At 36.3% G+C, this 12285-nt stretch overlaps 2 pseudogenes; both read right to left on the bottom strand.

Moving 5' to 3' along the window:
• LOC18507201 lies at positions 596–3538 on the bottom strand (annotated as a pseudogene).
• Positions 6203–9952, bottom strand: LOC18600209 (annotated as a pseudogene).

Below are 12285 nucleotides of genomic sequence, written 5' to 3'. Positions count from 1 at the left end.
ATAAATTTTATAAATTATTGATAAAACAAATGTTGTCATCTCATAAATAAATAAATTTAAAAATTATAAATGCTAAAAAATAAATACTCATAATTTTATATACACATCAATAGTGCATTACAAATTCGAGATTAAAAACAAAATGCCGACATCAATATTATTGTGTCCACTAGAGAACAAAAAGTTTAATGTCATATATATATACTAGTCATTAGTCTACACTAGGAAGCCTAACCTCCATGGGATTGTGTTTCCATTGAAAGCAACTGAGATGAGTAATTTATTTGTTTGCAGAAAGCATTTTATTTCAGCATTGTTGATTGCATAATAAGGTGGAAAACATGTTATTTGAAATTAAGACATGTATAAGCAAGAAGTGGTATCTTGATTTTTCACTTAGACGCTTACAACCAACACTTAAAGGGGAACTAGAACCTAGATAACTACTGACAAGAATCAAATTGAAATTCTGGATCAGTAACAGGACTAAGGTTATCTTGTTATTCCTACTACCTAGATAAATGAAAAGACTATATCATGTGAACTGACTGACTTTTTGAGGAAGCAAAAGCCCTTTGATCAGAGAAGAGAAATGCTTCATACTGGAATCCACTTAACTAGCCAGCCAATTGGCCAGGACAAAGCTGCCAATCCAATACAAGAACCCCATTGCCCCCAGTTCAACCTCTGAGTGGCCACAAACCTATTCAAGAATTCCACCAATACCACTTGAACAAGTATAGTCATGCCAGTGATCCCAAGAAAGAGTCCGTTCTTGTGCAAGCCCTTGAATATATTCTTTTTCTCTAGTTTCCTTGCATTAAACTCATTGAACACTTGGCAGAGGACAAAAGTGTTGGAAAAGAGCGTGTTCTTGACCCTCTCGTCCACATCAAAGATAGATTTTCCCATGAACTGAAGTGCTAGTAGAACTGCAACTTGATACAAGGCTTGAGCGATAAGGTTCCTCCACATGATTTTCGATATAAGGGGCTTCGGTCGACTCACAGGTGGCTTTGTCAAGAGATCATCGGTAGGTCGCTCAGTGGCCAAAGCTAAAGCCCCAAAGGTATCCATTATTAGGTTCACCCACAATAGATGGACTGCAGTCAGTGGGACTTCACCAGAAGATGCTGCTGTAATCGAGTTGATGACTAGGGCTGCTACATTCATTGTGAGCTGAAACTGAATGAATTTCTGAATGTTGTTGTAGACACACCTACCCCACCTTAAAATTGTCACCACAGAGGTGAAGGTTATCATCCAAGATGACTACATCTGAGCTTTCTCTGGCAACTTTGGTTCCTTGGATGGAAAGTCCAATATCTGGTTCCTTCAAAGCTGGTGCATCATTTGTCCCATCCCCAATGACTGCTACAACATGACCATTCTGCTTTAGACACTGTACCATCAGAAGTTTGTCAAATGGTGAGGATCTGGCCATCACACGGACTTTATTGATCTTCTCCATTCTCTCTTCTGGTGAGTAATTCCTGAATTGTACACCTTCAATTACAGCTTCATTCATATCCTCATGAGAATGTAGAATGCCACATTCAATTGCTATATCTTTTGCTGCGAAAACATTGTCTCCAGTTATCATCTTGATGTTTACTCCAGCATCTATGCAAGATTCTACAGCTCGTCTGACACCAGGACGACATGGGTCTTTCAAACCCACCAGCCCTAACAAGGTGAGTCTGCTTTCTCCCAAAACCTGCTCTTTGTCTTCTGGAATCTTTGTGTGTGCAAATGCTATGCACCTCAAGTTTTTGGCTGCCATATTCTGAATGATTTTCCCGATTTCTGACCTTTCTTCATCATCCATGACTTTAACTGTTCCACTTCTATCATAATATTGTGAACACCTAGCCACTATCATCTCAGCAGCACCCTTCCAGTGTGCGTGTGTAGCACTTTCATTCTTTCTCCTTATCAAAACCCCACTCCTTTTTTTCTCTGAATTGAAGGCTGCTACTTGGATGAGATCATAATCTTGCTTTGGGTTATCTACGTTCATGCCCAAATCTAATACAGCCCATGTATTGCTTTCTCAGTTGGACTACCAGAAATCTCAGGAAGTGATCTAGAATTTGGCTTATAAACAGTACCAGTTGTGTTTAAAGCAATCGCTTGTTGCAGTAACTCATGGACATTAGGTGCTATTTCTGTGGAAATACTATCCTTCATGCATTCTTTTCCTAGCCAAAGCTCAGTAACCTTCATTTCATTTAAAGTAAGGGTACCCGTTTTGTCTGTACAGATTGTTGTGGCTGAACCCATTGTCTCGGAAGCAGAAAGTTGTCTGACCAATGCATGATCAGCCATCATTTGCTTCGTAGAATAAGCCAGAGTCAGAGTTACTGCCAAAGGAAGGCCTTCTGGAATTGCTACCACCACAATGGTAATTGCTGCAGAAATAATGTTCACCATTGAGTTCATTATGCTGTCTAGCTTGGTCTTGCCGTGGATATATTCTTTGTTTCCCTTGTCATCTTTTGTGTATCCAGTGAAGTAACGAATGAGCAAAACTGCAAGAACAAGTATAGCCACTGTCAATCCAATCTTCCCAATATAAGAAGTTAGCATGTTGAGGCGAGCCTGTAGTGGAGTCTCTTCATCTAAATCTCGGTTTATGGAACTCATCATCTCCCCCCATGCCGTATTCACGCCAACAGAAGTGACAAGCATAAAACCAAATCCGTCCATCACCTTTGTACCAGAGAGCATGAAAGGATTGTTGTTTTCCCACTTTAATTAATGGATGTAGATATAATAAGCAGGAGCAAGCTTCTGTCTTTGCATGCTTAATTATTATATAAGATTGTTTATAGTTTACCATATGTAAAAGTAAAATAATTGAAATAATTTATTATGCCACTTGCTTTTGTGAGCCTTGGTTCTGTTTTGCTGTAAATATATTTAGAACTGGAAGTGTAACAAAGACGTTCAAGACGCAAGAAACAAAGAAAACTGAAATTAGATAACCCATCATATATAATCTCTTAGAATTGGAGCAAATTTTCCAGTAAAGGAATTAAAATAGATTACCAAGTGTTCTTTCAGTTGCTCTGGTAGTCAAATGTTGGTGGCAGGGATATTTAGGATGTTCCCTTATGTTATTCTATTATACTGTATGAGATCAGATTCATCCACCTCAATACCTGGCATTGATACTGGTGTTAAACTAGGCATAGTCGATCTATTCCTGTGTTGCGTACAGTTTCTATCTATTTATTATTAGAAAGGAGCTTAGTTGAGAAGTTGGAACTAGGAAGCACTTAGTTATTTGAGGAGGGTGTTAGGATACTTGAGTGATATTGAAACCAAGTACCTGCAGAAGCCTTTAGTTTTTTGAGGAGGGTGTTAGGATACTTGAGTGATATTGAAACCAAGTACCTGCAGAAGCCCCAGGATATTAGTTATTAAATATGCGGTCGCTAGGTATGAGCAAAAGTTATTCGTTATTGATACCAAGTACCTGCAGAAGCCCAAGAGTTTCCTCCTCAGGTAGAGCTAAAGCCCCAAAGGCATCCATTTTGAAAGCTCCACCCACAATAATTGGGCTGCAGTAAGTGGAAATCCACCACAAAAAGCTGATGCAACAAGATTGATTATCAAGGCTGAAACTGACTGATGAATAGGCCATCTCATGGATTTTGTTTGTTGGGCTTAGTGAAAGAGTCAGCCCTATCCTATGGCATTTGGGCTGGAATACAAATGGAAGCAGTTGCTCTTTTCCACGAATATAAAATAGCGAATTTTCCAGCCCAAGGGCCCATCCTCTACTCTGTTATTCCCCTTTTTTAACTAAATTATTATAAATATATTACTAAATAGGTAATTACAAAATAGTGCTGATTTTTTTAATGCTAAAAGTATCTAAACGTGCTATTTTTTTAAATGAAAATTAATCTAGTATAATATAATATTTTGAGAAAATACATTTTAAACTTCAAAGTTTGAGAATTATATTAACAAAAATATTAGAGATTAAACCCATGCTAAGTACAAGATTCAAGTTCTATTTTTTTGCTTAAAATTGTATATTTTGTGAAAAAAGCATAATATTCAAAAAAATCTTAAATTATTCAAAAAATTTTTTATTCTTTTATTGCATTCAATCATACTTTTATACATTTTATTTTAAATCAAATAAGTACTCATAACTAACAGTTGATTAACTATTATTAGTCAAAATATCATTTGTCATTTTATATTATGTATTGTTAACGTGACCTATTGACTTGTTGTAATGAATGGTGATGTAAAAAGTTGATGTGGCATGATCACTTACCCACATAACATTTTTATCTTTCACGTTAACATCACGTGAGTACAAAATGATAAATGATGTTTTAATTAATGATAGTTAATAAAACTAGTAATAACTTCTAATCATGTTTTATAAATTTATTTAAATATTTTTAAATAATTTTAGACATTTCTTAAATAAAAGTTTAACATGTCAATACTGTTTTTTAAAATTAAAATATTTTCCCCCTACTTTAAAAAGAAAAAGAAATTATAGCTGCGCTAAAGAAAAAAGCAAAGAACTCATTAGGCCTTCATAAAAAAGGAAAAAGAAAAAGAAAAGGAAAACCTTCATGTAGATAAATTTTTGCAGTGTAATGTTGTTTGCAGAGTCTCGTCAAGGTCTGCCCCAAACCTTCTCTCTCTCTCTCTGTCTGTCTCATGTTGTGATTTTGTTCAGATAATTGGCTTTGGACCCATAAAATGTCATTTGATAAATATACCCATTTCAGCTTGAAATTTGCCAGAAATCATGCTAACGAAAAAGAACATAAGATAGTAAAAGTCTGATCCCAAATATCGTATATATCCCAAAGTGTCATGCTGCTCTTTGGTATGAAATTTACATTAGTTGGTGAACTATTAGACTTGTGGAATAATCTCAAAAGAGGAAAAATCTAGTCAAGTTCAAAGTCTAGGCCATGGGAAGATGGAAATTAAGAAAGAAGTAGAAGGAGTCTTCAGAAAGTCAAAACGAGTATGAACAAGGATCGAATACTAGGGTCGTGATGGGAAGAAAACGCTAGGATCATTGCATTTATGCTCACCTATTGCCTTTCTTCCTGGAAATTTCATGCCTTCTTTTTCATTCTCTTTAGTTAAGAGTTCTTACATTCCCCGCAATCAATGAATCTTGTCTCAAATTTATTCAAATCATGTTAATTAAAAATTACGTAATATAATAAGAAGTCTGATTACAAATATTATAAATATCCTACAGTATTGTGCAGCTCTTTGTTATGAAATTTACATTAGTTGGTAAACTACAAGACTTATGGAATAATCTCAAAGGGGAAAAATCTAGTCAAGTTCAAAGTTAAGGCAATGGGAAGAGGTGGTGACATATTTTTCCTTTTCTGTCTTTAGCAATTTATAGCCAAATTTGGAAGGAAATATAGTCTTTAGTACGACTCTAATTTCCAATATGAAATTTATGTCCTTTTGGTTTTGGTGTCAATAAATTTTCAAAGAAAGTATATTTTGGGTCTTCAATCATATCTTTATATTTAATTAATGGATTTTTACAAAGTTAAAATATAATTTTAATTTTATCAACTTATTAGGATTTGTGTTCGATGTATTATTAGTGTATAGATTTTATAAATTATTGATAAAACAAATGTTGTCATCTCGTAAATAAATAAATTTAAAAATTGAAAATGTTAAAAAATAAATGCTCATAATTTTAAATATACATTAATAGTGCATTACAAATTCGAGATTGAAAACATAACGCCGATATCAATACTGTTGTGTCCACTAGAGAACAAAAGGTTTAATTTTATATATACTAGTCATTAGTCCACATTGGGAAGCCTAACCTCCATGGGATTGTGTTTCCATTGAAAGCTAATGAGATGAGTAATTTATTTGTATGCAGAAAGCATTTTATTTCAGCATGGTTGATTGCATAATAAGGTGGAAAACATGTTATTTGAAATTAAGACATGTATAAGCAAGAAGTGGTATCTTGATTTTTCACTTAGACGCTTACAACCAACACTTAAAGGGGAACTAGAACCTAGATAACTACTGACAAGAATCAAATTGAAATTCTGGATCAATAACAGGACTAAGGTTTTCTTGTTATTCCTACTACCTAAATAAATGAAAAGCTGACTGACTTTTTGAGGAGGTAAAAGCCCTTTGATCAGAGAAGAGAAATGCTTCATACTGGAATCCACTTAACTAGCCAGCCAATTAGCCAGGACAAAGCTGCCAATCCAATACAAAAACCCCATTGCCCCCAGTTCAACCTCTGAGTGTCCGCAAACCTATTCAAGAATTCCACCAATACCACTTGAACAAGTATAGTCATCACAGTGATCCCAAGAAAGAGTCCGTTCTTGTGCAAGCCCTTGAATATATTCTTTTTCTCTATTGTCCTTGCATTAAACTCATTGAACACTTGGCAGAGGACAAAAGTGTTCAAAAAGAGCGTGTTCTTGACCCTCTCGTCCACATCAAAGATAGATTTTCCCTTGAACTGAAGTGCCAGTAGAACTGCAACTTGATACAAGGCTTGAGCGATAAGGTTCCTCCACATGATTTTCGATATCAGGGGCTTGGATCGACTCACAGGTGGCTTTGTCATGAGATCATTGGCAGGTCGCTCAATTGCCAAAGCTAAAGCCCCGAAGGTATCCATTATTAGGTTCACCCACAATAGATGGACTGCAGTCAGTGGGACTTCACCAGAAGATATTGCTGCAATCGAGTTCATGACTAGGGCTGCTACATTCACTGTGAGCTGAAACTGAATTCTGAATGTTTTTGTAGACACACCTACCCCACCTTAAAACTGTCACCACAAAGGTGAAGTTGTCATCCAAGATGACTACATCTGAGCTTTCTTTGGCAACTTCGGTTCCTTGGATTCCCATGGAAAGTCCAATATCTGCTTCCTTCAAAGCTGGTGCATCATTTGTCCCATCCCCAGTGACTGCTACAACATGGCCATTCTGCTTTAGACACTGTACCATCAGAAGTTTGTCAAATGGTGAGGATCTGGCCATCACACGGACTTTATTTATCTTCTCCTTTCTCTCTTCTGGTGAGTAATTCCTGAATTGTACACCTTCAATTACAGCTTCATTCATATCCTCATGAGGATTTAGAATGCCGCATTCAATTGCTATAGCTTTTGCTGTGAAAACGTTGTCTCCAGTTATCATCTTGATGTTTACTCCAGCATCTATGCAAGATTCTACAGCTCTTCTGACACCAGGACGACATGGGTCTTTCAAACCCGCCAGCCCTAACAGGGTGAGTCTGCTTTCTCCCAAAACCTGCTCTTTGTCTTCCGGAATCCTTTTGTGTGCAAATGCTATGCACCTCAAGCTTTTAAATGCCATATTCTGAATCATTTTTCCGATCTCTGACCTTTCTTCATCATTTATAACCTTAACTGTTCCACTTCTATCATAATATTGTGAGCACATGGCCACTATCATCTCAGCAGCACCCTTCCAGTGTGTGTGTGTAGCACTCTCATTCTTTCTCCTTATCAAAACTCCACTCCTCTTTTTCTCTGAATTGAAGGGTGCTACTTGGATGAGATCATAATCTTGCTTTAAGTTATCTACGCTCATGCCCAAATCTAATACAGCCCATGAGAGTATTGCTTTCTCGGTTGGACTACCAGAAATCTCAGGAAGTGATCTAGAATTTGGCTTACAAACAGTACCAGTTGTGTTTAAAGCAATAGTTTGTTGTAGTAACTCATGGACATTAGGTGCTATTTCTGTGGAAATACTATCCTTCATGCATTCGTTTCCTAGCCAAAACTCAGTAACTTTCATCTCATTTATAGTAAGCGTACCCGTTTTGTCTGTGCAGATTGTTGTGGCTGAGCCCATTGTCTCGCAAGCAGAATGTTTTCTGACCAATGCATGATCAGCCATCATTTGCTTCATAGAATAAGCCGGAGTCAGAGTTACTGCAAGTGGCCAACCATCAGGAATTGCTACTGCCACAATGGTAACGGCTGCAGATATAATATCCACCACAATGTTCATCATGCCGTCTAGCTTGGTCTTGCCCTGAAAATATTCTTTGTTTCCCTTGTCATCTTTTGTATTTCCAGTGAAGTAACGAATGAGCAAAACTGCATGAACAAGTATAGCCACTGCCAATACAATCTTCCGGATATAAGAAGTTAGCTTGTTCAGGCGAGCCTGTAGTAGAGTCTCTTCATATAAGTCGCGATTTACGGAACTCATTATCTCCCTACATGCCGTATTCATGCCAACAGAAGTGACAAGCATAGAACCAAACCCCTCCGACACCTTTGTACCAGAAAGCACGAAAGGATTGTTGCTGCCATTGATCTCAACGTGGTCACTTTCCCCTGTCATGCTGGATTCATCTACCTTCAAAGGGTGTCCATCCAAGAACAATCCATCCACCGGAATTTGATCACCAGTTTTCAAGAACACAACATCGCCCACGACAACTTCAGAGACTGATATAAATTGGCGGTGTCCATCTCTCACTACTTCCACCCTTTTATCACTACTCTCCTTTAAATGTTTCTCGAATTGTCTGTTTTGCATAAAATTACTGACGGTAGATACGATAACAACTGGGAAGACGGTAAAGATAATACTTCCACCATCATACCACCCCTCTTCTATGCCATGCTGCTTAATGCCAAAGCCCAGAGAGAGTATAGCACAAACGGAGCGTATGATAACGTTGGTATCCTTAAAAGCTTCAAAAATAAAGCTAAGAAAGCTTCTGATAGGTGGTTTCTGATACCTGTTGGCACCGAAGACATCGACCCTGTGTGCAAGATCAGCCTCATTGCCACTGATGCCATCCTTCTCATCAGTTTCAAGACTTGCAGCAATCTGTTTCACTCCTCCAAGTTTGCGTAGGTTATCAAGGTTCTTCTCTCTTATCATCTCAGTGAGTGTTTTTTGATTAACACAGAGAGAAGGTAGGTGAACATCAATTGAGTTGCTGTCACAGATATCAATGGCAATATAGGTTAGAGTACGCAAGATCTGCTTCTCCTTGATAACTTTCTTGTACAAAGAAACAAGAATCCGGGCAGAATATATGGCTGCAAAAACCGAACGCCACCTTCGCAGCTGACGTTTTGCCACTGGGGTATCATCTGCATCAGGCACGGCTGGTTCGCCAGGTTTACGACATCTCAAAGACGTGTTAAACAATAGGGAATGAAGGACTAAAATTTTTTCAGAAGGACGAAAACTTCTTCAGGGTTCAGAAGGAAAAACAAGATGGAAATTAAGAAAGAAGTATCAAGAAGTCAAAAAGAGTATGACTAAAGGCCAGAATACTATGGTTGCGATGGGAAGGGAAACTAGGATCATTGCATTTATACTCGCCTATCGCCTTTCTTCCTGGAAATTTCATGCCTTTCTTTCACTGTAGCTATCCATGAACTACCGTAGACCAAATTAACTTTGGGTTGAAGAGTTAACTTTTGTTTTGCCTTTTTTCATTTCCCTCCCGAATTCCTTGCCCATGATCGGTGAAGGAAGAAAATTCTATATAGTTTCCATCTGACATATCTGATACTGAGAGGAGCAAGATAAAATGCACGCAATAAACTTTTCCAGGGCATGCCAACGGGCTGAAAGGTCATACACTTTGAAGAAGATACCGGGGGGGGGGGGGGGGGGGGGATGACCCTTGTTCCGGATATAAACCTTTCTTTTTCATTCTCTTTAGTCAAGAGTTCATATTCCCTGCAATTACATTTCCTATACTTACAAACGTGCGAGCAATCTTCCAACAGATTTTTGACCGGTTGAAAACGAAGTTTGGGTTAAAAAAAATCCTTATTGGTTGAAAGTGGTGTAAATTTTTAATATTCTAGCCCACATAGGGGTGGCTTTGTCATAAGATTTTCCTTATCGGGTAAAGCTAAAGCCCCAAAGGCATCCATTTTTAAAGCTCCACCCACAATAGTAACTGGAAATATACCAGGAAAAGCAGATGCAACATAATTTGTTAGTAAGGCTGAAGCGTTGGCAGTGAGCTGAAACTGAATGATGAATAGGTCATCTCATGGATTTTGTTTGTTGGGCTTAGTGTGAGAGTCAGCCCTATCCTATGCCAATTGGGCTAGAATACAATTAAAAGTATTTGCTCTTTTCCACAAATATAAAAAAGCCAATGTTCCAGCCCAACAGGTCCATCCTCTATTCTTTTTTTTTTCTATTTTTTTGAATTAAATTATTATAAATATATTACTAAATAGGTCACTAGTAAATAGTACTGATTTTTTTAATATTTAAAATGTTTAAAAATTGTTAATTTTTTAATAATATTATTTTTCATAATAAAAATAATATAAAATATTAATATGAAATTATAACATAATCATATAATATTTTAACATTTACACTAATATCACATTAATATCATAATTAATAATAATTAATTAATTATTAATTATAAAATTTATTTTATGTAAGATAAAATATAAAAAATTGATAAAAATAATAATATAAAAATTTATTTAAAATTTTTAAATAGTTTTATTTCTCGACTAAGAGTTTCTTACGTCAATACTGTTTCTTAAAAATTAAAATATATTTTCCTCACCTATTTTTTAAAAAAGAAATTATTGCTGCTCAAAAGAAAAAGCAAAGAACTACTTTGGCCTTTATCAGAAGAAGAAAAAAAAAACCAAAAAAAGGACAACCTTCATGGAGATAATTATTTGCAGTACAATGTTTACAGAGTCTCGTCAAGGTCAGCCCAAAACCCTCTCTCCTCTCTCTCTCTCTGTCTTTTCGTTGCTTTCTTCTTGGGATTTTGTTTACATGTATGGCTTTGGACCCCATATGTTTATTGAAAATGTCCTTCCATAAACTATGCATTTCAGCTTTTGCATCTTAGGTTCTGTTTTTTTTTTAGCTGTTTTTCCATTGAATTTGATGTTTGTTACTGACCCACTTTAAGTTTTCTTGATAAAGATGCCTCCTTTGCCTAATGGGGTGGCTTTTTTTTTATTATTAAAATAGTAATCTTAATGGTAGAAATTGTTTTTTTCCCACTTTAATTAATGGATGTAGATATGATAAGCTGGAGCAAGCTTCTGTCTTTGCATGCTTAATTATTATATCAGATTGTTTATAGTTTACTATATGCAAAAGTAAAATAATTGAAATAATTTATTATGCCACTTGCTTTTGTGAGCCTTGGTTCTGTTTTGCTGTAAATATATTTAGAACTGGAAGTGTAACGAAGACGTTCAAGAAGCAAGAAACAAAGAAAACTGAAATTAGATAACCCATCATATAGAAGCTCTTAGGATTGGAGCAAATTTTCCAGTAAAGGAATTAAAATAGATTACCAAGTGTTCTTTCCGTTGCTCTGGTAGTCAAATGTTGGTGGCAGGGATATTTAGGATGTTCCCTTATGTTATTCTATTATACTGTATGAGATCAGATTCATCCACCTCAATGCCTGGCATTGATACTGGTGTTAAACTAGGCATAGTTGATCTATTCCTGTGTTGCGTACAATTTCTATCTATTTATTATTAGAAAGGAGCTTAGTTGAGAAGTTGGAACTAGGAAGCACTTAGTTATTTGAGGAGGGTGTTAGGATACTTGAGTGATATTGAAACCAAGTAACTGCAGAAGGCCCAGGATATTAGTTATTATATATGCGGTCGCTAGGTATGAGCAAAAGTTTAGAATTTTTCAATATTGGAGGAAGCAACCATGTGACGACAAATTCACCGTCTTTTGCGTGAGTAATGGGTCCCGAATATGTTTTTCTATCAACAACCTAGGACACCAATGATTGCTTTTCCACTTAATAAACAGCCTGTCACTTTCAAGTGATAGGTTTTGTACGAGGTTCATACCTTGTGCTCATAGAATTTTTAGTTTCTTTTTTTTTTTTTGTGTAAATTGCCACATACTTGTATTGCATCTGTTGCATCAAGAATATTTTGAAGGTCATGCTATGCTGCTGAACAAACAATAGAAAGGTTGACTGTAATTATAATGAGGTCATTGCAACTTAGGAGTGAAGTTCACTATATTGCTGCTGAGACAGCTGGAGTTTATACGAGGATGATGGTGTAAAGCTTCTTATAGCACCACTTTGTGCATCATGCATTCTCTCCCTTTTTTCCCTTAAAAATTTAAAATTGAGGGAATTTGATGATAATTACATCTTTTAAACATGTGATTGGTTCCTTGCTGTCCCAGTCTGTATAACTTGGCACGGAGGAATAGGTTTTTATTTATTTATTAATTT

The sequence above is a fragment of the Theobroma cacao genome, chromosome 5 (assembly GCF_000208745.1).
Source record: "Theobroma cacao cultivar B97-61/B2 chromosome 5, Criollo_cocoa_genome_V2, whole genome shotgun sequence".
NCBI classification, from domain to species: domain Eukaryota; kingdom Viridiplantae; phylum Streptophyta; class Magnoliopsida; order Malvales; family Malvaceae; genus Theobroma; species Theobroma cacao.
Note: the sequence above shows the minus strand (reverse complement) of the source record. Positions and strands in the feature narration are given on the sequence as shown.